Source organism: Bombina bombina, chromosome 3, assembly GCF_027579735.1.
Source record: "Bombina bombina isolate aBomBom1 chromosome 3, aBomBom1.pri, whole genome shotgun sequence".
NCBI lineage: Eukaryota > Metazoa > Chordata > Amphibia > Anura > Bombinatoridae > Bombina > Bombina bombina.
Window position 1 is genome coordinate 1,126,528,261 of NC_069501.1, and position 25,304 is coordinate 1,126,553,564.

A 25,304-nucleotide genomic window follows, 5' to 3' on the forward strand; every position below is an offset into this window, starting at 1 on the left:
TGGGCAGTTCTTAAAAGAGCTAAATGCCCTTTTAAGGACAAGAAAAAGAGCTAAATGCCCTTTTAAGGGCTATGCCCATACAAATGCTCTTTTCAGGGCAATGGGTAGATTAGGTTTTTTTTGTTAGGTTTTATGATTTTGGGGGGTTGGTTGGGTTGTGGGTTTTACTGTTGGGGGGGTCTTTGTATTTTTTACAGGTAAAAGAGCTGTTGAACTTAGGGCCATTCCCTAAAAAAGTCCTTTCTTTCATGTAATTAGCAAGAGTCCATGAACTAGTGACGTATGGGATATACATTCCTACCAGGAGGGGCAAAGTTTCCCAAACCTCAAAATGCCTATAAATACACCCCTCACCACACCCACAAATCAGTTTTACAAACTTTGCCTTCTGTGGAGGTGGTGAAGTAAGTTTGTGCTAGATTCTACATTAATATGCGCTCTGCAACAGGTTGGAGCCCGGTTTTCCTCTCAGCGTGCAGTGAATCTCAGAGGGATGTGAAGAGAGTATTGCCTATTTGAATTCAATGATCTCCTTCTACGAGGTCTATTTCATAGGTTCTCTGTTATCGGTCGTAGAGATTCATCTCTTACCTCCTTTTTCAGATCGACGATATACTCTTATATATACCATTACCTCTACTGATTCTCGTTTCAGTACTGGTTTGGCTTTCTACTACATGTAGATGAGTGTCCTGGGGTAAGTAAGTCTTATTTTCTGTGACACTCTAAGCTATGGTTGGGCACTTTTATATAAAGTTCTAAATATATGTGTTTAAACATTTATTTGCCTTGATTCAGGATGTTCAACGTTCCTTTTTTCAGACAGTCAGTTTCATATTTGGGATAATGCATATGAATAAATCAATTTTTTCTTACCTTAAAATTTGACTTTTTTTCCTGTGGGCTGTTAGGCTCGCGGGGGCTGAAAATGCTTCATTTTATTGCGTCATTCTTGGCGCGGACTTTCTTGGCGCAAACATTTTCTTGTCATTTCCGGCGTCATACGTGTCGCCGGAAGTTGCGTCATTTTTTTGACGTTTTTGCGCCGGATGTGGCGCCATTTTTGGCGCCAAAAGCATTTAGGCGCCAAATAATGTGGGCGGCTTTTTTGGCGCTAAAAAATTTGAGCGTCATTGTTGTCTCCACAATATTTAAGTCTCATTATTTATTGCTTCTGGTTGCTAGAAGCTTGTTCATTGGCATTTTTTTCCCATTCCTGAAACTGTCATTTAAGGAATTTGATCTTTTTTGCTTTATATGTTGTTTTTTCTATTACATATTGCAAGATGTCTCACCCTGAATCAGAAGCCACTTCTGGAAAAACGCTTAACTGAGTTTCAGTTCTACCAAAGCTAAGTTCATTTATTTTAAATGTTATAAATGTTTATCTTTAGCTATGGTTTGTAATAAGTTATTATGATATACTTTTACATGCAGGATCCATTAGTGTTTATGCTTTATATATTTCCATTCTTACATCTTATATACAAGAAATATTTAGAAGATTTATAAGAAATATTTTTCTGATTCTATTTTAAAGGCTTTGTCTGACTTCGTGCCTTCTAATAAAATTTTTAGGTCTTTTTCACTTCTTTTTTAATTATTGAAGTTTCAAATGACCAACAACATACTGATTTTTCCTTCTCTGATGATGTTTTTTCTCTTTCAGAAATTTTCTTCATCAGATATTGACACTAACAAATCTACTTTTTTATTATTTTTCTATTATTAAAGTACATTTGTTCTTTGTTGAAAAGGTGTTGATTATTTTGGATATTAAGGTAACTAGTTCTTTAAGACTAGCTGACACTATTTCTGCCTATTTATTTCTTCTGTGTTTTCAGAGGTTTTCTTTCCATTTCCCCATTCTAGGGAATGGAATAGGCTGAGAATTTTCTTTTATTCCTTCTTCAAAGGTTTTAAACTATATTCTTTGCCAGCAGTTAAATTCAATAAGGAGGGTTCTCCAATTTATTGGAGCTATCTCTACTTCTACTAATTATGCTATTATTTCTATAGCAAAATAGTATTTATTTTCCTTTAGATAGTTGTATCTTATTTATGGAAAATTGATTCGTTTCAGGTACTTTTCTTGGTCCTGTGATTTATTTGGATATTGCTAGCATTGTTAAGGGACAACATTTACTAGACTAGGTGCTGTTGCATTTGTCTGTTGTTTTGCATTTATTGATTATGCAAGTCCTCTGTATTGACTGGTCCTTTAAACTGGACTATCATGCTAATAATTTCATTTGTGTCTTCATTTTATTGAATATTTTCGCAAATGAGGGTTATTCTATGTCTTTAGCAATTTTAGCTAGAAGAATTTTGTGATTTTTAAAAAAAAAAAAAAAAATAATACATATTTCTTAACTGTTACTCTGGGCTTCAAGATTGAGTTCTAAGACTAAAACTTTAAGCTTATACTAGTTTGGTTGTTCTTATTAAGGAACAAATTCCCGAGTTCTTTCCCAAGTAACATGTTTATAATTGCGGTTCGAAATCAGCTCCCTAATATTGCGATGTACGTGCCGTATTCCAGCTTGGCTGGTAAGGGGCAGGTTAAGACTTCTTTGAAATTTATTTGGTTCTATTTTGTCCAAATTTCTTTGATTTTATTCCAGTAAGGCTAACACTTTCTTTAAGTGTGTTTCTGTCCTATATATTTTGGGTACTGTTGAAGCATGGCTGGGCACCCATGGGGTTCAAGCGCTGCTCAGACCTGGAATCTTCTGGGGTATTTCTTCCAGTTCCTTTTTTAGGAACCGGGTTTGGAGTTTTATTCAAACTATTTTGCCTTTTTATGGTCATTGATAGCATTATTTGTTTTCATTAGATACAATAAATGCATATTTTCATTTTTCTGTTTTCATTCAGATTATTTTCTGAGGACGCGGAATCTCATATGATTCACTTGCTCTTCAGGACATAGTTGGAGGATCTTTTTTTCAAAAGCTCTTGATTCCTCACACAAGGGTCACCTTTTTTAGGTTTCCAGATAGTTTGTGTCACTGTCTTTGTCTCTATCAGACAAGGGATAATTCTATTGGGTTCTGTCTGTCGGTACCTTTAGTCTCTATTATTTCCTTCAGTTGCTATATATGCATAGAAGTTTTAGGTCTTATGGCCACAGCATTGGATTCAATTCCCTTTGCTCATTTTTACTAGAAAGAACCTTTTCAGTCTTTTATGAGTGTTGTTTCTTCAAGAACATGGTTGGAGGATCAATTTACCAAAAAGTTCGTTGATTCCTCAGACAAGGGTAACCTTTTTAGGTTTCCTGATAGATTCAGTGTTCTTGACTCTGTCTCTGTCGGACAAAAGACGTCTGAATTTGGTTTCAGCTTGTCGAAACCTTCAGTCTCAATCTTTCCCTTCGGTAGCCTTATGCATGGAAATTCTAGGTCTTATGTCTGCTGCATTGGACGCGGTCCCCTTTGCTCATTTTCACATGCGACCTCTTCAGCTCTGTATGCTGAACCAGTGGTGTAGGGATTATACAAAGATATCTCAATTAATATCTTTAAAACCGATTGTACGACACTCTCTGACGTGGTGGTCAGACCACCATCGTTTAGTTCAGGGGGCTTCTTTTGTTCTTCCAACCTGGACTGTGATTTCAACAGATGCAAGTCTGACAGGTTGGGGAGCTGTTTGGGGGTCTCTGACAGCACAAGGGGTTTGGGAATCTCAGGAGGTGAGATTACCAATCAATATTTTGGAACTCCGTGCAATTTTCAGAGCTCTTCAGTCATGGCCTCTTCTAAAGAGAGAGTCGTTCATTTGTTTTCAGACGGACAGTGTCACAACTGTGGCATATGTCAATCATCAAGGAGGGACTCACAGTCCTCTGGCTATGAAAGAAGTATCTCGAATTCTGGTATGGGCGGAATCCAGCTCCTGTCTAATTTCTGCGGTTCATATCCCAGGTATAGACAATTGGGAAGCGGATTATCTCAGTCGCCAAACGTTACATCCGGGCGAATGGTCTCTTCACCCAGAGGTATTTCTTCAGATTGTTCAAATGTTGGGACTTCCAGAAATAGATCTGATGGCTTCTCATCTAAACAAGAAGCTTCCCAGGTATCTGTCCAGATCCAGGGATCCTCAGGCGGAGGCAGTGGATGCATTGTCACTTCCTACTTCCTTGGAAGTATCATTCTGCCTATATCTTTCCGCCTCTAGTTCTTCTTCCAAGAGTAATTTCCAAGATTCTAAAGGAGTGCTCGTTTGTTCTGCTGGTGGCTCCAGCATGTCCTCACAGGTTTTTGGTATGCGGATCTTGTCCGGATGGCCACTTGCCAACCGTGGACTCTTCCGTTAAGACCAGACCTTCTATCACAAGGTCCTTTTTTTCCATCAGGATCTCAAATCCTTAAATTTGAAGGTATGGAGATTGAACGCTTGATTCTCAGTCATAGAGGTTTCTTTGACTCTGTGATTAATACTATGTTACAGGCTCGTAAATCTGTATCTAGGAAGATATATTATCGAGTCTGGAAGATTTCCATTTCTTGGTGTTTTTCTCATCTTTTTTCTTGGCATTCTTTAAGAATTCCTAGAATTTTACAGTTTCTTCAGGATGGTTTGGATAAAGGTTTGTCTGCAAGTTCCTTGAAAGGACAAATCTCTGCTCTTTCTGTTCTTTTTCACAGAAAGATTGCTAGTCTTCCTGATATTCATTGTTTTGTACAAGCTTTGGTTCGTATAAAACCTGTTATTAAGTCAATTTCTCCTCCTTGGAGTTTGAATTTGGTTTTGGGGGCTCTTCAAGCTCCTCCGTTTGATCCTATGCATTCGCTGGACATTAAATTACTTTCTTGGAAAGTTTTGTTTCTTTTGGCCATCTCTTCTGCTAGAAGAGTTTCTGATTTATCTGCTCTTTCTTGTGAATCTCCTTTTCTGATTTTTCATCAGGATAAGGCGGTGTTGCGAACTTCTTTTAAATTTTTACCTAAGGTTGTGAATTCTAACAACATTAGTAGAGAAACTGTGGTTCCTTCATTGTGTCCTAATCCTAAGAATTCTAAGGAAAGATCGTTGCATTCTTTGGATGTAGTTAGAGCTTTGAAATATTATGTTGAAGCTACTAAAAATTTCCGAAAGACTTCTAGTCTATTTGTTATCTTTTCCGGTTCTAGGAAAGGTCAGAAGGCCTCTGCCATTTCTTTGGCGTCTTGGTTAAAATATTTGATTTATCATGCTTATGTCGAGTCGGGTAAAACTCCGCCTCAAAGGATTACAGCTCATTCTACTAGGTCAGTTTCTACTTCCTCGGCGTTTAGGAATGAAGCTTCGGTTGATCAGATTTGCAAAGCAGCAACTTGGTCTTCTTTGCATACTTTTACTAAATTCTACCATTTTGATGTGTTTTCTTCTTCTGAAGCAGTTTTTGGTAGAAAAGTACTTCAGGCAGCTGTTTCAGTTTGATTCTTCTGCTTATAATTTCAGTTTTTTTCATTATAAGATTTAAACTTTATTTTGGGTGTGGATTATTTTCAGCGGAATTGGCTGTCTTTATTTTATCCCTCCCTCTCTAGTGACTCTTGCGTGGAAGATCCACATCTTGGGTATTCATTATCCCATACGTCACTAGCTCATGGACTCTTGCTAATTACATGAAAGAAAACATAATTTATGTAAGAACTTACCTGATAAATTCATTTCTTTCATATTAGCAAGAGTCCATGAGGCCCACCCTTTTTTGTGGTGGTTATGATTTTTTTGTATAAAGCACAATTATTCCAATTCCTTATTTTTTATGCTTTCGCACTTTTGTCTTATCACCCCACTTCTTGGCTATGCGTTAAACTGATTTGTGGGTGTGGTGAGGGGTGTATTTATAGGCATTTTGAGGTTTGGGAAACTTTGCCCCTCCTGGTAGGAATGTATATCCCATACGTCACTAGCTCATGGACTCTTGCTAATATGAAAGAAATGAATTTATCAGGTAAGTTCTTACATAAATTATGTTTTTAAGGGCTATTGGTAGTTTATTGTAGGCTAGGTTTTTTTTTTATTTTGGGTGGCCTTTTTTATTTTTATAGGGCTATTAGATTATGTGTAATTCTTTTTTATTTTTGATAATTTCGTTTGTTATTTTTCGTAAATTTGTATTTTTTATTTTTTATAATTAGATACTTTGTAATTTTTATAGTAGTGTTTGGATTTTTTTTTTAAACCATCTTTATTAAGAGTTAATTCAAAACTTTACATGACAAACAGTGTCTATAACGACTCTAGTACATGAGTATGGCATGACACACTCTAGTGTGCTTAATACAAGTGACACAAAGATGTTTTTTTTTATTTAAACAATAAAACAATAAACAATTACACATACCAATAACAAATAACACAATACTGGTTACTTTATCTTCTTAAGCCAATCATGTGCTAAGTGCGTACATATTATATCTGTCTCCTATGGAAGTTATCTATGAATGATAGGTTTTAGCCTAAATTATTGCCTCTTCTTTATATTCTTTCCTCTGTTTCGGTTCTGCTTCCCCCTCTCTAAAAAAAAGGATCTCCCAAATTTTCTCTATTATGAAGACCCTCCAGCCATCCAATGCCGTTACTCACTGAATCAAGTCGTGCTCATTTGTAGGGTTTGAGGGGTAGGGGAAGGGGGTGTTATAGAGTCTTCCCATAAAAATTTCATGTCATGGAATAAATCTAATTTCTGTCTTTTCAGGTAACCATATTCCTCTAAATCTAAGAGCTCAGTTACTTTACTTAACCACATCTTTCCAGTCGGGACTTTTGGTGTTTTCTATGTCAAGGCTATTAGTGCTTTTGCGCCATTTAAGCCTGTCATTAGTAATTGTGCTCGTATTTTGCAGGATATTTTAGGTAGTTGATTGAGCAGAGCTATTTGGGGTGTCAAACTTAGGTCTTTCATTAGACCCTTCCTAAAGTGATTCTCTATAAAATGCCATAATTGCTTCAATGTTTCACAATCCCACCACATATGTTTATAATTTCCCTTTTTTTTACATCCTCGCCAACATTGTTCATTTGCATGTTGATATATGGAGTGGAGTCTTACTGGAGTCAAGTACCAGCGTGTTAGGATCTTAAAATTGAGTTCTAGTATTTTAGGAGAGGTTGATGTCTTTTTGGTGTATTGGAATATGTGCTTCCATTCTTTAATGTCTATGGTTTCTGCTAGTTCCCCCTGCCACTTAGTAACGTATGTAGTAAGCTCTACCGTATGCTGCTCTTGTAGTAACATGTGCATTTTTGACAGGGAGTGGGGAACTGGGATGTTAGTATAACAGGTTTTTTCAAAGGAAGTCAATTGTCTGAGAAAGTCTGTTTTATGTGGGGAGGTGTCAACAAAATGTGCCAGTTGCATGTATTTCAGCCAGGGTTGATAGTTGCCATTCGCTATGTCTGTCATTTTGTCCCTATCTACGAGTCTACCGTCGTTCAGGAACTTGAACAGCAGAGTTGTGTATCCCCATTCTGATTGCCTCTGATAGTTCTTGTCAAGTCCCCCTGTGAGTTCTGCATTTATCAGGATGGGGAAGAGTGGTGATCTACTCCCTGAAATAAATTTATTGTGACAGATTATTGTGTCCCAGTTTTTGAAAAAATGTTGGTGAATTGGTAGTGTGTTGCACTGGGGAGGTCTTATTGTTTTAGGTACCCAACACAGAGCTCCCACTGAAGGGACCTTTAAAATATGTGAGCCAATGGCTATCCAAGCTTTGTGACCTGTGGCACTGTGCCAATCCAGGACCCTTTGTAAAACTATCGCGTCTAGGTATACCTTTATGTCTGGCAGGCCTAGCCCTCCGTTGGTGGTGGATCTGAACATGGTATTTTTATTTATACGCGGCTTGCTATGTCCCCATACAAACCTATTTATATGTTTTTGCATTTGAGAAGGAAACCATTTGGGTAGAGTTATGGGAAGCGCCTGTAATACATACAGGATTCTAGGCAAAGTGGTCATTTTTATACTTTGTATGCGCCCCCACCAGGATATAGGTTTGTTTGTCCATGAGTTCAAGTCTCTTTGGACTGATTATAAAAGCGTCTCATAATTCTTTTTAAATAATGTTGTGGGGTCTGGGGCCAAATGTATTCCTAGGTATTTAATGGATTCATTTTGAAGTTTTAATATGCAAATGTCTACAAGCTTCTCGAATGTATGTTGTGGGAGGGATATATTTAATATTTCTGATTTAGAGGTGTTTACCAAGAAATTTGAGCAGTCTCCAAAATCTGCCAATTCCTTCATGATCTCTGACAGGGAATTCCTCGGGTCTGTGATCGTGAATATCACGTCATCCGCATATAAAGCTATTTTAAAGCTATGGGGCCCAATGTCTATACCCTTAATTGCTTGGTTGTTTCTAACATGTGCCGCCAGTACCTCCATTGTAAGGATGAACAGCAGCGGCGACAGGGGACAACCCTGCCTTGTGCCGTTGCTAATCTTAAATGGGTGAGAGTGGACACCATTGGCTTTCACCTTTGTTGTGGGGTGTGCATAAAGGCTGAAGATTCTGTTCAGCATATAGGGGTCTATCCCTATTTCAGTCAGTGTTTGTCGCAAGAATTGCCAGTCCAGGCGGTCAAATGCCTTCTCGGCGTCTTTCGCCAAGAAGACTGTTGGTATTTTATGATGTTTAGCAAATGTCATAAGGGTCAGGGCTCTGATAGTGTTATCTCTCGCTTCTCGATTGGGGACAAAGCCTACCTGGTCAGTATGAATGATTTCATTGAGGACTTTATTTAATCTTTTGGCCAAAAATTTTCCTAGTATCTTTAAATCTGCGTTTAGTAGTGAAATGGGTCTGTAGTTTTTTGGATCTGTCGGGTTTCCGGTTTCAAAATAACTGATATATGGGCTTGCTGCATCTCTGGTGCTAAAGGGCTTCCCTTATCTATGGTTTGGAATAAATTTTGGAGGTGAGGGGCTAGGGTCACTTGTATTCATTTGAAAAACTGTCTGGGCCTGGGCTTTTGCCTGAGGGCAAGTTGGAAATTACAGAAAGAATTTCTTGTAAGGAAATAGGAGCTTCCATCTCTTCTATCAGAGATGCTTGTAGTTTTGGCAAGTCTGCCTCCCTATTGTAATCTTGCATTTGTGATATGTTTTTGGGTCTTTGTTCAGATCGCAGGTTATACAGATCTGAGTAATATTCACAGAAATGGTTTGCTATTTCTTTACTGTCCAGTAAGGTATGGCCTGAAGGTGTCTCTAATCTGTCAATTTGGGTTTTCATGTTCTGTGCTTTAAGAAGTCTGGCCAGACGAGGGCCCGCTTTGTTTCCGTCATAGTAGTAAGTCTTTCTCAGGGCGACAGCTTTTCTATGTGCTTCCTTAATTAATATTTCGTTCATCTCTTGTCTCACCTTTGTGATCTGCTTTAATAAGAATTTGTCTGATGGGTTATTTTTATGTTCTAATTCTAGTCTGTTTAAAAGAGTTGTCGGTGTGTTGAAGGAGGAGTTGTAGGTTTTTTGTAAAATAGCTCTGTGCTTCATGCATTCCCCTCTCATTACCGCCTTGTGCGCCTCCCATACCGAGTTAGGGTGTGTTCCTTTATTACTGTTAAACCGAAAATACTCTGTTAGGGTTTTTTGAATTGCTGTGTGTGTGGGTGGGTAATGGAGAAGGGAATTGTCCATCCTCCATATGAAGGGTACAATTGGAGTGTCTGGCCATTCTAAGTCAATACTTACAGCTGAGTGATCAGACCATGCCGCTGAGTGTATCTCAGAGTCTTTCAGTAATGATAGTTGATTTCTGTTAAGGAACAGGTAGCCAATGCGGGTGTAGGTGGCCCTGTGAGTAAAATGTATAGTTACATTGAGTGGGATGTTGCATCCTCCACACATCAACCAAGCCCAAGTTCTCTAAGCATTTGAAAACTGTATTTGGGGCTCTGGATCGTGTTTGGCCAGAACTTGTAGATGTGGTACATTAAAGTCTCCTCCTAGTATTATCGGGCCTTTCTTGTTTTCCATTATTAAGGAAAGTAGTTTCCGAAAGAATTTCTGTCTGTGGGTCAGGGGAGCGTATATATTGACCAATGTTATGGGTCTGTGGAACAAGAGGCCTGTCAATATCAATACTCTACCTTCTGTATCTGTAATTTTGTTAATCTGTTGGAAATTTACATTTTTGTGAATTAACGTGCTTACTCCCTGTTTTTTCCTATGATATGCGTTGTGATATCCTGTGGGGAAGTCTCTGGATCTCATTTTAGGTTCCGAGCCTGCCTCCTGGAGAAATATTATTGAGTTTGTTTGTTTAGCAAAATGTTTGAGGGTTACTGAACGTTTATTTGGAGAATTGAGACCCTTTGCGTTTTGTGAAAATATGTATAACTTAGGGACCGTCATGTCTAAGGGGGGTTAGTCGCGTAGGAAGGGGCAGTTTTACCTGTTGATAGAGGCATCTTGGAGGCTGGAGAGGTCTTCCATTATTGTTCCTGACTGTTGGGGCAACTGTTGAAGGGCTATCTAGCGAATGGTGTTGGCATATGTAGGCCTTATTCAAAGTTCTAAGGAGAATAAGCATATCTTTAAATTGAACCAGTATTAACCACAATAAACAACATACAAAACAAGAAAACAAGTACAAAATGTTCACATAATCAGATGTTTTAAAGAACACAATATAATTTTTCTTTTCCATTATGTGACTAAGCTAAAAATAGCTAGAAAAAAGGGGGGATGGGGGGAAAAATAAAAGGCTGATGTCGGTGCCTATCAGCTCTAGAATGGGTTCTATCTATATAAACATTTAAATATCAATCTCTAAACAAAATACAATAGGGTATCCAGTAAAAAGGTTGTATTTTTGCTGTGCAGCTAACAGCTAAACAGTGACTCAAATAAATCAGATACATTTCACTCGTAAACAATTCAAGGTGGTTCAGCAAGAGTCCTGGCTGGTGTAGGATCAAGTGGACCCATTTTCTTTCGTTTTTTGGATACTGTTGACCAATTCTGCCTCTGAGGTTTAGGTGTTGAATAATTCTGCTGAGACTCTACTCTGTTAGATTCTGTGAGTTTGGGTAAGGATGGTTGCTCAATGTTTAACTGCTTACAAAAGAGTTCTAAGTCCTCTGGGTTCCTGTAGACACTGGTTTTGTTGTCTTTTACAACCTTGACGGCAAAGGGGAAGCCCCATCTGTAGGGTATCCCCAGAACCTGGAGGTGTAAAGTCAAATATCTGGCTTCTTTTCGCTTAGCTAAGGTAATGGGGCTAAGATCTGCATAAATCTGAATGGCATCTTCTCCGAAGTGAAGAGGCAATGTTTTCCTGGCTGCTTGCAAGATCCTTTCCTTATCGCTGAACTTGTGGCAGCATAAAACTACATCCCGAGGAGGTAGGGTATCAGGGGGCCTAGGCCTCAGGGCCCTGTGTGCTCTGTCAAGGCCTATCGGCTTGCTTACAGATTCCAACAGGTATTTAAATAAATTCTGTAGATAAGAGGCTAGTTGTTGTGGTAAGATCTTTTCTGGTATCCCACGGATCCTCAAGTTCTGGCGCCGGCCCCTATTGTCAAGATCCTCCATCTGCCCTTGTAATTGTTCTATGGCAGTGTGTTGGTATTGGAATGCTGATGTGGTGTTTTCATCTGACCGACCCAAATCTTTCATTTGTTCTTCTAGTTCTAGGACTCTCTCACCCAGCTCTCTGATGTCCTTTTTTACTTCTGCTAGGCTGTCTTTAATAGCTTTACTGACCTGGGTCATGATGGCTGTAAGGTCTGCTTTTGTGGATAAATTCTGCAGGTCTCTAGTAATAGGCGCTGTATCACTTAAGTTAAAGGTCTCTTCACGCACGTGGTTCAAAATCTCCGTTAACAGAAGAATCTTGGCTTTTAAAGTAAGAGTTCAATCTGCCTCCCTCTAGCATGCTTCCTTTAGTTGTTTTGTCCGGTTTATTTTTATTTCTTGCAACCATTGTTGTTTTTGTTATAAAAAGAGCGTGTCACTGGGGGGGATCGAGTTAGCAAGTATGCGCAATCTGGGCCTATATTATGTGGTAGCACCAGTCCTCTCTCAGCTCCACGTGTGATCTTACAGCTATGTATTAAATGCGTCTTGAAGCTGAGATGGCGGTTTCTCTATGTAGTTTAATGTGGCCAAAAACGGGGATTGTAGCCCAGCAGTGACGGCCACCGGTATGATTAGAAATTAAATATAGGCCCCAACGTACCCACTACGCTGGCTTGATCGTTCCGGTGTTATGGTGTTCTGATCCCACTAAGCAAGGTTTATATTTGCATGATAGGACTTGCCTTGTAGTTTCAGGCTAACGATACTGCCCAGTAGAAGTTCCGGTTCCTTACTCCTATAGTGGCGTGGTGTAATTCAGCCGTTTGCCGTTTCACTCTCACTGTACCGCAGGCCTCAGATTGCGCAATCTTAAAAGTCCTGTAAGCGCTGCTCGTTTCTACTTAAGATGCTTTGCTGCACATGTTATAACGTTATTTCAGCCCAGTTGATCTTGTCCAGTCGTTATTTATTCGCCCATCAGAGCTTTTTTGCAGCTAGTCACATTGGAGGTCTAACTGTGTGCGACCATTTGCTCCGCCCTCCGTGTTTGGATTTTTTTAATGTGTATTTTAGTTTTCTTTAATTTTGTAGTTTAATTTCAGTTCAATGGTTATATTAGTTTAATTGTTAGTTTATTTATTTTTTATTTTACAGGTAAGTTTTAATTTAATTTAAGATAGGGAAATTGTCATTTTAATATAAAGTTAAGGGGGCGTTAGGTTTAGGGGCTACTAGTTTAAATTAGTTTTTCTCCAACATTGGTGTGTCCGGTCCACGGTGTCATCCATTACTTGTGGGATATTCTCCTCCCCCACAGGGAAAGGCAAGGAGAGCACACAGCAAGAGCTGTCCATATAGTCCCTCCCAGGCTCCGCCCCCCCAGTCATTCTCCTTGCCGCTCTGAACAAGTAGCATCTCCTCGGGGATGGTGAGGAGTTTGTGGTGTTTAGTTGTAGTTTTTTATTCTTCTATCAAGAGTTTGTTATTTTAAAATAGTGCTGGTATGTACTATTTACTCTGAAACAGAAAGAGATGAAGAGTTCTGTTTGTGAGAGGAATATGATTTTAGCAGCAGTTACTAAAATCGTTTGCTGTTTCCACATAGGACTGTTGAGATGAGATAACTTCAGTTGGGGGAAACAGTTAGCAGGCTCTTCTGCTCAAGGTATGACTAGCCATATTTCTAACAAGACTGTGTAATGCTGGAAGGCTGTCATTTTCCCCTCATGGGGATCGGTAAGCCATTTTCTTAGTCTCAAACAGAATAAAGGGCTTATTATGGGCTATAAACTGGTAGACATTTTTAGGGGCTAAATCGATTGCTTTATTTAAGTATTATATGCAGTTTGAAGTTGTATTTCACACTTTTATAACATTGGGGAACGTTTTTAGCACCAGGCACTTGTTAAGACACCTTCCCAGTCAGGAAGGGCCTTTCTCTGTAGTAGGCAGAGCCTCATTTTCGCGCCATTACTGTGCAGTTAATTTTGAGTTCAGTACATGCAGCTGCATGTGTGAGGGTCTGGAATCCACTAAAAACGTTCCTAGAAGGCTTCATTTGGTATCATATACCCCCCTGGGATTGGTGAAGTTGCAGCAAAGACTGTGGCTGGGACTGTAAGGGGGTTAAAATTAAAAACGGCTCCGGTTTCCACATTTTAAGGGTTAACAGCTTGAAAATTGGGGTGCAATACTTTGAATGTATTAAGACACTGTGGTAAAGATTGGATAATTCCTTCCTAGTTTTTCACATATTCAGTAATAAAGTGTGCCCTGTTTAACATTTAAAGAGACAGTAACGGTTTTGTTTTAAAACGGTTTTTGTGCTTTATTAACCAGTTTAAGCCTGTTTAACATGTCTGTACCTTCAGATAGATCATGTTCTGTATGTATGGTAGCCAATGTGGTTCCCCCTTCAAATATAGTGTGATAATTGTGCCATAGCGTCCAAACAAAGTAAGGACAGAACTGTCACAAATTGTAAAGTTGCCCAGGATGATTCCTCAGATGAAGGAAGTAGACATAGTTCTACATCATCTCCTTCTGTGTCTATACCAGTTATACGCGCGCAGGCGACCCCTAGTACTTCTAGCGCGCCAATGCTTGTTACTATACAGTAATTGACGGCAGTAATGGATAACTCCATAGCTAATATTTTATCCAAAATGCCAGCATTTCAGAGAAAGCGTGATTGCTCTGTTTTAAACACTGTAGAGCAGGAGGGCGCTGATGATAATTTTTCTGTCATACCCTCACACCAATCTGAAGTGGCAGTGAGGGAGGGTTTGTCAGATGGGGAAATTTCTGATACAGGAAGAATTTCTCAGCAGGCAGAACCTGATGTTGTGACATTTAAATTAGAGCATCTCCGCGCATTACTTAAGGAGGTGCTATCTACTCTGGATGATTGTGACAATCTTGTCAACCCAGAAAAATTGTGCAAGATGGACAGTTCCTTGAGGTCCCGGTGCACCCTGATGCTTTTCCGATACCTAAACGGGTGGCGGACATAGTGAATAAGGAGTGGGAGAAGCCAGGCATACCTTTTGTCCCTCCTCCTATATTTAAGAAATTGTTCCCTATGGTCGACCCCAGGAAGGACACATGGCAAACAGTCCCTAAGGTCGAGGGGGAGTTTTCTACTCTAGCCAAGCGCACGACCATTCCTATTGAGGACAATTGTGCTTTCAAAGATCCTATGGATAAAAAATTGGAGGGTTTGCTTAAAAAGATTTTTGTACAGCAAGGTTACCTCCTTCAACCTATTTCGTGCATTATTCCTGTCACTACAGCGGCGTGGTTCTGGTTTGAGGAACTGGAAAAGTCGCTCAGTAGGGAGACTCCGTATGAGGAAGTCATGGATAGAATTTACACACTTAAGTTAGCTAATTCCTTTATTTTAGACGCCGCTTTGCAGTTAGCGAGGTTAGCGGCAAAAAATTCAGGGTTTACAATTGTGGCGCGCAGAGCGCTCTGGCTAAGAATAAGTCCAATTTTCGTTCCTTTCGTAATTTCAGGAACGGACCGGCTTCCAACTCGGCAGCCTCTAGACAAGAGGGTAACGCTTCCCAGACTAAACCAGCTTGGAAATCAATGCAAGGCTGGAACAAGGGTAAACAGGCCAAGAAGCCTGCTGCTGCTACCAAGACAGCATGAAGAGGTAGCCCCCGATCCGGAACCGGATCTAGTAGGGGGCAGACTCTCTCTCTTTGCTCAGGCTTGGGCAAGAGATGTTCAGGATCCCTGGGCACTAGAAATAGTCTCTCAGGGTTATCTTCTAGAATTCAAGGAACTACCCCCAAGGGGAAGGTTCCACATGTCTCACTTATCTTCAAACCAAGTTAAGAGACAGGCATTCTTACATTGTGTAGAAGACCTGTTAAAGATGGGAGTGATACACCCAGTTCCAACTGTGGAACAAGGTCAGGGGTTTTACTCAAATCTGTTTGTAGTTCCCAAAAAAAAGAGGGAACTTTCAGACCAATTCTGGATTTAAAAATTCTAAACAAATTTCTCAGAGTGCCATCGTTCAAAATGGAAACTATTCGAACGATTTTACCTACAATCCAGGAGGGTCAATTTATGACTACCGTGGATCTAAAGGATGCGTATCTGCATATTCCTATCCACAAAGATCATCATCAGTTCCTAAGGTTCGCCTTTCTGGACAAACATTACCTATTGTGGCTCTCCCATTCGGACTAGCCACTGCTCCAAGGATTTTCACAAAGGTGCTCGGGTCCCTTCTAGCGGTTCTAAGACCCAGGGGCTTTACAGTGGCACCTTACTTGGACGACATCCTAATTCAAGCGTCGTCTCTTTCAAAGACAAAGGCTCACACAGACATTGTTCTAGCCTTTCTCAGATCTCACGGGTGGTAGGTGAACATAGAAAAAAGTTCCCCATCTCCGTCAACAAGAGTCCCTTTCTTGGGAACAATAATAGATTCTTTAGAAATGAAGATTTTCCTGACAGATGTCAGAGAGTCAAAGCTTCTAAACGCTTTTCAAGTTCTTCACTCTGTTCTACGGCCTTCCATAGCTCAGTGCATGGAAGTAGTAGGGTTGATGGTTGCAGCAATGGACATAGTTCCTTTTGCGCGAATTCATCTAAGACCATTACAACTGTGCATGCTCAAACAGTGGAATGGGGACTATACAGACTTGTCTCCAGTGATTCAAGTAGATCAGAAGACCAATGACTCACTCCGTTGGTGGCTGACCAGGATCACCTGTCCCAGGGAATGAGCTTCCGCAGACCAGAGTGGGTCATTGTCACGACCGACGCCAGTCTATTAGGCTGGGGCGCGGTCTGGGATTCCCTGAAAGCTCAGGGTCTATGGTCTCGTGAAGAGTCTATTCTACCAATAAACATTCTGGAACTGAGAGCAATATTCAATGCTCTCCGGGCTTGGCCTCAACTAGCAAAGGCCAGATTCATAAGATTCCAATCAGACAACATGACGACTGTTGCTTACTTCAACCATCAGGGGGGAACAAGGAGTTCCCTGGCGATGAGAGAGGTGACCAAGATCATCAAATGGGCGGAGGATCACTCCTGCCACCTGTCTGCGATCCACATCCCGGAGTGGAAAACTGGGAGGTGGATTATCTGAGTCGTCAGACCTTTCATCCGGGGGAGTGGGAACTCCACCCGGAGGTGTTTGCCCAGTTGACCCAATTATGGGGCATTTCAGACATGGATCTGATGGCGTCTCGTCAGAACTTCAAGGTTCCTTGCTACGGGTCCAGATCCAGGGATTCCAAGGCGACTCTAGTGGATGCATTAGTGGCGCCTTGGACTTTCAACCTAGCTTATGCGTTTCCACCGTTCCCTCTCATTCCCAGGCTGGTAGCCAGGATCAAACAGGAGAAGGCCTCTGTGATTTTGATAGCTCCTGCGTGGCCACGCAGGACTTGGTATGCAGACCTGGTGAATATGTCATTGGCTCCACCATGGAAGCTACCTTTGAGACAGGATCTTCTAGTACAAGGTCCATTCGAACATCCAAATCTAGTTTCTCTCCAGCTGACTGCTTGGAAATTGAACGCTTGATTTTGTCTAAGCGTGGGTTTTCGGATTCTGTGATAGATACTCTGGTACAAGCCAGAAAACCTGTGACTAGAAAGATTACCATAAAATATGGAAAAGATATATCTGTTGGTGTGAATCCAAGGGATTCTCATGGAGTAAGATTAAAATTCCTAGGATCCTTTCCTTTCTCCAAGAAGGTTTGAATAAGGGATTATCAGCGAGTTCTCTAAAAGGACAGATTTCTGCTTTATCTGTCTTGTTACACAAACGACTGGCAGCTGTGCCAGATGTTCAAGCTTTTGTTCAGGCTTTGGTCAGGATCAAGCCTGTTTACAGACCCTTGACTCCTCCCTGGAGTCTAAATTTGGTTCTTTCAGTTCTTCAAGGGGTTCCGTTTGAACCCTTACATTCCATAGATATCAAGTTGTTATCTTGGAAAGTTCTGTTTTTGGTTGCTATTTCTTCTGCTAGAAGAGTTTCTGAATTATCTGCTCTGCAGTGTAATCCGCCCTATCTGGTGTTCCATTCAGATAAGGTTGTTTTGCGTACTAAACCTGGTTTCCTTCCAAAGGTTGTTTCCAACAAGAATATTAACCAAGAAATAGTTGTGCCTTCTTTGTGTCCGAATCCAGTTTCAAAGAAGGAACGCTTGTTACACAATTTAGATGTAGTCCGTGCTTTAAAGTTCTATTTAGAAGCAACAAAGGATTTCAGACAAACATCTTCTCTGTTTGTCGTTTATTCTGGCAAGAGGAGAGGTCAAAAAAGCTACTGCTACCTCTCTTTCCTTTTGGCTGAAAAGCATCATACGATTGGCTTACGAGACTGCCGGACGGCAGCCTCCTGAACGAATCACAGCTCACTCTACTAGGGCTGTGGCTTCCACATGGGCCTTCAAGAACGAGGCTTCTGTTGATCAGATATGTAAGGCAGCGACCTGGTCTTCTCTGCACACTTTGTCCAAATTCTACAAATTTGATACTTTTGCTTCTTCGGAGGCTATTTTTGGGAGAAAGGTTTTGCAAGCCGTGGTGCCTTCTGTTTAGGTAACCTGATTTGCTCCCTCCCTTCATCCGTGTCCTAAAGCTTTGGTATTGGTTCCCACAAGTAATGGATGACACCGTGGACCGGACACACCAATGTTGGAGAAAACAGAATTTATGCTTACCTGATAAATTACTTTCTCCAACGGTGTGTCCGGTCCACGGCCCGCCCTGGTTTTTTAATCAGGTTTGATGAATTTCTTTCCCTATACACTACAGTCACCACGGCACCCTATAGTTTCTCCTTTTTTTCTCCTAACCGTCGGTCGAATGACTGGGGGGGCGGAGCCTTTGAGGGACTATATGGACAGCTCTTGCTGTGTGCTCTCCTTGCCTTTCCCTGTGGGGGAGGAGAATATCCCACAAGTAATGGATGACACCGTGGACCGGACACACCGTTGGAGAAAGTAATTTATCAGGTAAGCATAAATTCTGTTATTGCGATGTGGGGGCTTTCGGTTTAGGGGTTAATAGTTTAATTTAGTATATTTCATTGTGGGGGGCTTGTGGTTTAGGGGTTAATAGGTTTATTATAGCGGCGGTGGTGTCAGGGAACGGCGGAATAGGGGTTAATAACTTTAGTATAGTGGGGGTGATGTGGGAGGATGGCAGATTAGGGGTTAATAATATTTAAATAGTGTTTGCGATGTGGGAGGGCGGCCGTTTAGGGGTTTATAACTTTATTATAGTGGTGACGATGTCGGGGAGCGGCAGAATAGGGGTTAATAAATTTTATTAGTGGCGAAAAAGTTGGGAGCGGCAGATTAGGGGTTAATAACTTGAATATAGTGTTTGCGATGTGGGAGGGCCTGGGTTTAGGGGTTAATAGGTAGTTTATGGGTGTTAGTGTACTTTAGAGCACAGTAGTTAAGAGCTTTATGAACCGGTGTTAGCCCAGAAAGCTCTTAACTCCTGGCTTTTTGCTGCGGCTGGAGTCTTTAGTTATGTGTTTTATGTAACAATTTTGTAGCCTAAAGCTCATAACTACTGCTCTCAGATTGCGGAACGGATCTTATTGGTATAGGCTGCAACGCAAGCTTTTTAGCCTCACTGCAAAACTCGTAATGGCTGCGCTATGGAAGTCCCATGAAAAAACGTCATTTTTACGTGTGCGTGCCTGACGTTGCGTTACAGGCTAAAAGGCTTGCGGTACAGCTATACTGACAAGACTTGTATGTAATGGCTGCGGTGCTGTTTTAACGCTGAAATTACCATTTTTTTAGCATTAAAACACCAACGCAAAACTTCTAATCTAGGCGAATGTGATGAAGAAGGGAAGTTTAAATCTATTAGTGGACAATGCATTTGGTTCGTATATACCTTTTGAGGACCTTTACCTTGCTGTGCACCTTTTTGCATTCATTTAACTTATCTAGAGTCATAGACTTGCACACTGCAGTGCTTTTTTAAAAACCCTTTATTTAACGTTATCGTTATTCATTCGTTTGAACTTTTTGCATTTATTTGCTCTAAAACCTTAGCTCTTACGAGAGAACATTGTTCTTATTTTAATGTTTTTTATTTAATATTTTATATATATCACTGATATATCTCATTTTATGCTCTTTAGTAAACTGTTTACAATATAATATATATTTTGTTCTTTATTTACACATCTCAATCATCTTGATAACCAATCCTTTGGTTCTCATAGCACTCTCTTATACTATTTGTTGTTTCCTTTCTTATACAGACTTGAGGAGGTTCTATATTTTTTAGGAGTAGCTAGTTTTTGAGATATACTAATACTAATCCCTTAATTTACTTGTATCAGGAGCATATTTGGCCTGCCCTAAGTGCTGTTGCCCAAAAGCTGATTTCCTGCCCACCCACCAGTTTCCAAAGTGATACGGCTAGTTTTAGAGTTTTGTCGGTAACGACCCGCATAGCTAACGCTGGTTTTTTTCCCCCCGCACCTTTTAAATACCGCTGGTATTTAGAGTTCACAGAAGGGCTGCGTTAGGCTCCAAAAAGGGAGCGTATAGCATAATTTACCGCCACTGCAACTCTAAATACCAGCGGTGCTTACGGACGCAGCCAGCTTCAAAAACGTGCTCGTGCACGATTTCCCCATAGGAAACAATGGGCAGTTTGAGCTGAAAAAAAACCTAACACCTGCAAAAAAGCAGCGTTTAGCTCCTAACGCAGCCCCATTGTTTCCTATGGGGAAACACTTCCTAAGTCTGCACCTAACACCCTAACATGTACCCCGAGTTTAAACACCCCTAACCTTACACTTATTAACCCCTAATATGCCGCTATCGCTGACCCCTCCATATTATTATTAACCCCTAATCTGCCGCTCTGTACACCACCGCAACCTACGTTATCCCTATGTACCCCTAATCTGCTGCCCCTAACACCGCCGACCCCTATATTATATTTATTAACCCCTAATCTGCCGCCCCCAACGTCGCCGCCACCTACCTACAATTATTAACCCCTAATCTGCCGACCGGACCTCGCCGCTACTATAACAAATTTATTAACCCCTAATCCGCCTCACTAACCCTATAATAAATAGTATTAACCCCTAATCTGCCCTCCCTAACATCACCGACACCTAACTTCAAGTATTAACCCCTAATCTGCCGACCGGACCTCACCGCTACTCTATTAAATTTATTAACCCCTAAAGCTAAGTCTAACCCTAACACTAACACCCCCCTAAGTTAAATATAATTTGTATTTAACGAAATAAATTAACTCTTATTAAATAAATTATTCCTATTTAAAGCTAAATACTTACCTGTAAAATAAACCCTAATATAGCTACAATATAAATTATAATTATATTGTAGCTATTTTAGGATTAATATTTATTTTACAGGTAACTTTGTATTTATTTTAACCAGGTACAATAGCTATTAAATAGTTAAGAACTATTTAATAGCTACCTAGTTAAAATAATTACAAAATTACCTGTAAAATAAATCCTAACCTAAGTTACAATTAAACCTAACACTACACTATCAATAAATTAATTAAATAAAATATCTACAATTACCTACAATTAAACCTAACACTACACTATCAATAAATTAATTAAATAAAATACCTACAAATAAATACAATTAAATAAACTAACTAAAGTACAAAAAATAAAAAAAGAACTAAGTTACAAAAAATAAAAAAATAATTTACAAACATTAGAAAAAAATTACAACAATTTTAAGCTAATTACACCTACTCTAAGCCCCCTAATAAAATAACAAAGCCCCCCAAAATAAAAAAATGCCCTACCCTATTCTAAAATACAAATAGAAAAGCTATTTTACCTTACCAGCCCTTTAAAGGGCCTTTTGCGGGGCATGCCCCAAAGAATTCAGCTCTTTTGCCTGTAAAAAAACATACAATACCCCCCAACATTACATCCCACCACCCACATACCCCTAATCTAACCCAAACCCCCCTTAAATAAACCTAACACTAAGCCCCTGAAGATCTTCCTACCTTGTCTTCACCATGTCGGGTATCACCGAACGGTCCAGAAGAGGCTCCGAAGTCTTCATCCAAGCCCAAGCGGGGGCTGAAGAAGTCCATCATCGGGCTGAAGAGGTCCATCATCGGGCTGAAGTCTTGATCCAAGTGGCGGCTGAAGAAGTCCATCATCTGGCTGAAGTCTTGATCCAAGCGGGCGCTGAAGAAGTCCATCATCGGGCTGAAGTCTTCTATCAAGCGGCATCTTCAATCTTCTATCTTCTGGAGCCATCTTCTTCCAGCCGACGCGGATCCATCCTCTTCTACCGATGCCTACTCACAGAATGACGGTTCCTTTAAATGACGTCATCCAAGATGGCGTCCCTCGAATTCCGATTGGCTGATAGGATTCTATCAGCCAATCGGAATTAAGGTAGGAAAATTCTGATTGGCTGATGGAATCAGCCAATCAGATTCAAGTTCAATCCGATTGGCTGATCCAATCAGCCAATCAGAATTTTCCTACCTTAATTCCGATTGGCTGATAGAATCCTATCAGCCAATCGGAATTCGAGGGACGCCATCTTGGATGACGTCATTTAAAGGAACCGTCATTCGGCGAGTAGGCGTCGGTAGAAGAGGATGGATCCGCGTCGGCTGGAAGAAGATGGCTCCGGAAGAAAGAAGATTGAAGATGCCGCTTGATAGAAGACTTCAGCCCGATAATGGACTTCTTCAGCGCCTGCTTGGATCAAGACTTCAGCCCGATGATGGACTTCTTCAGCCGCCGCTTGGATCAAGACTTCAGCCCAATGATGGACCTCTTCAGCCCGATGATGGACTTCTTCAGCCCCCGCTTGGGCTTGGATGAAGACTTCAGAGCCTCTTCTGGACCGATCGGTGATACCCGGTGTGGTGAAGACAAGGTAGGAAGATCTTCAGGGGCTTAGTGTTAGGTTTATTTAAGGGGGGTTTGGGTTAGATTAGGGGTATGTGGGTGGTGGGATGTAATGTTGGGGGGGGTATTGTATGTTTTTTTTACAGGCAAAAGAGCTGAATTCTTTGGGGCATGCCCCGCAAAAGGCCCTTTTAAGGGCTGGTAAGGCAAAAGAGCTTTTCTATTTGTATTTTAGAATAGGGTAGGGCATTTTTTTTATTTTGGGGGGCTTTGTTATTTTATTAGGGGGCTTAGAGTAGGTGTAATTAGCTTAAAATTGTTGTAATCTTTTTCTAATGTTTGTAAATTATTTTTTTATTTTTTGTAACTTAGTTCTTTTTTTTATTTTTTGTACTTTAGTTAGTTTATTTAATTGTATTTATTTGTAGGTATTTTATTTAATTAATTTATTGATAGTGTAGTGTTAGGTTTAATTGTAACTTAGGTTAGGATTTATTTTACAGGTAATTTTGTAATTATTTTAACTAGGTAGCTATTAAATAGTTCTTAACTATTTAATAGCTATTGTACCTGGTTAAAATAAATACAAAGTTGCCTGTAAAATAAATATAAATCCTAAAATAGCTGCAATATAATTATTATTTATATTGTAGCTATATTAGGGTTTATTTTATAGGTAAGTATTTAGCTTTAAATAGGAATAATTTATTTAATAAGAGTTAATTTATTTCGTTAGATAAAAATTATATTTAACTTAGGGGGGTGTTAGTGTTAGGGTTAGACTTAGCTTTAGGGGTTAATACATTTATTAGAGTAGCGGTGGGGTCCGGTCGGCAGATTAAGGGTTAATACTTGAAGTTAGGTGTCAGCGATGTTAGGGAGGGCAGATTAGGGGTTAATACTATTTATTATAGGGTTATTGAGGCGGGAGTGAGTCAGATTAGGGGTTAATAACTTTATTATAGTAGCGGTGAGGTCCGGTCGGCAGATTAGGGGTTAATAATTGTAGGTAGGTGGCGGTGACGTTGGGGGCGGCAGATTAGGGGTTAATAAATATAATGTAGGGGTCAGCGGTGTTAGGGGCAGCAGATTAGGGGTACATAGGGATAACGTAGGTTGCGGCGGTGTACAGAGCAGATTAGGGGTTAAAAAAAATTATTAGAGTGGCGGCGATGTGGGGGGGCCTCGGTTTAGGGGTACATAGGTAGTTTATGGGTGTTAGTGTACTTTAGAGCACAGTAGTTAAGAGCTTTATGAACCGGTGTTAGCCCAGAAAGCTCTTAACTCCTGGCTTTTTGCTGCGGCTGGAGTCTTGTTGTTAGATTTCTAACGCTCACTTCAGCCAAGACTCTAATCCCATTGAAAACCCTAATCCCATTGAAAAGATAGGATACACAAATGGCGTAGGGGGATCAGCGGTATGGAAAAGTCGCGGCTGCAAAGTGAGCGTTAGACCCTTTTCTGTTTAACTCTAAATACCAGCGGTAGCCCAAAACCAGCGTTAGGAGCCCCTAACGCTGGTTTTGACGGCTAACGCCAAACTCTAAATCTAGCCGATAGTTGTTTTTTTTTCAGTCACGAGAACATTCTAAACCTTCAAAGGTCTAATCTCTCCTCACACCTTGTGGAGATAATGACCTTTTTAAAATTCAACATCCCTGAGCTGAGATACCCTGCCTTACAGTTTGAGCGAGAATGAACGCAGCATTTCTCCACTCAAAAACCTGCTAACTTTTATAATCTGGTGCTCTGCCCCCTCTAAAATGTCTGCCTTCCTTACACAACTTGAGTTTAACAAGCTACACTCTGCCTGTCTGACCATTACCAAACTCTGCCTGTCTGACCATTCTACTGGTTTACCCCTGAACTGCTAAACTGCTGGATTATCTTTTGTTGCTGACCTCTGGCTGTTCCTGACCATTCTATTGGTTTACCCCTGAACTGTTATACTGCTGGATTACCTTTCTGTTGCTGGGCTCTGCCTGTCTCTGACCTCTCTCTGCCATCATCTTATTCCCGGAAGAACTACCCTGTTAACCGTGACTTCTGCTTACCCCATTTCATAAACTCACTTTGTTCTGGGATATTTCCTTAGCCTTCTTCTTGACGCCGGGATAAGAAGACTACTGGCCAAGCTTGGTCTGATATACCCGGAGCATAACATCCAAAGCCTTATCACCCAATACTGAGACTTCATGCTCCTGCTGCTGCTCTACCCCATCTAAAAATGCTGCCTTCCTTCCACACCTTTGTTTCAACAAGCTATACAATGGGTGATAACAAAGCATCATATCCTTTACCTACTGCCACGGTGAGGGATACAAAGTCTTAGCGCTAATTACTAGGACATGTGTGCTTCGGCTCATACTGCTGCTTCTCTACCCCTTCAAAAATGCTGCCTTCCTTCCATACCTTGAGTTCAACAAGCTATACTCTGGGTATTACCCAAACATGATATTCTTTACCCACTGCCAGGGTGAAGGTCTAAAGTCTTAGCGCCGATTACTGAGACGTTATGCTCATGCTGCTACTGCTCTACCCATTCAAAAATGCTGGCTTCCTTTCTTACTTTAAGTTCAACAAGCTACACTCTGGGTGTTACACACACATGATATCCTGCAACCACTGCCAGGGTGAGGGATCCAAAGTCTTAGAAACAATTACTAAGACTGTATGCTCCTGCTGCTTGTCTACCCCTAAATGCTGCCTTACTTCCATACCTCAAGTTTACCAAGCTACACTCTTAAGTGTTACCCAAACATAATACCCTTCACCCACCGCCAGAGTGAGGGATCCAAAGTCTTAGCGCCAATTACTGACACCTGCTGCTGCTCTACTCCCTCTAAAAATGCTGCCTTCCACACCTTGAGTTCAACA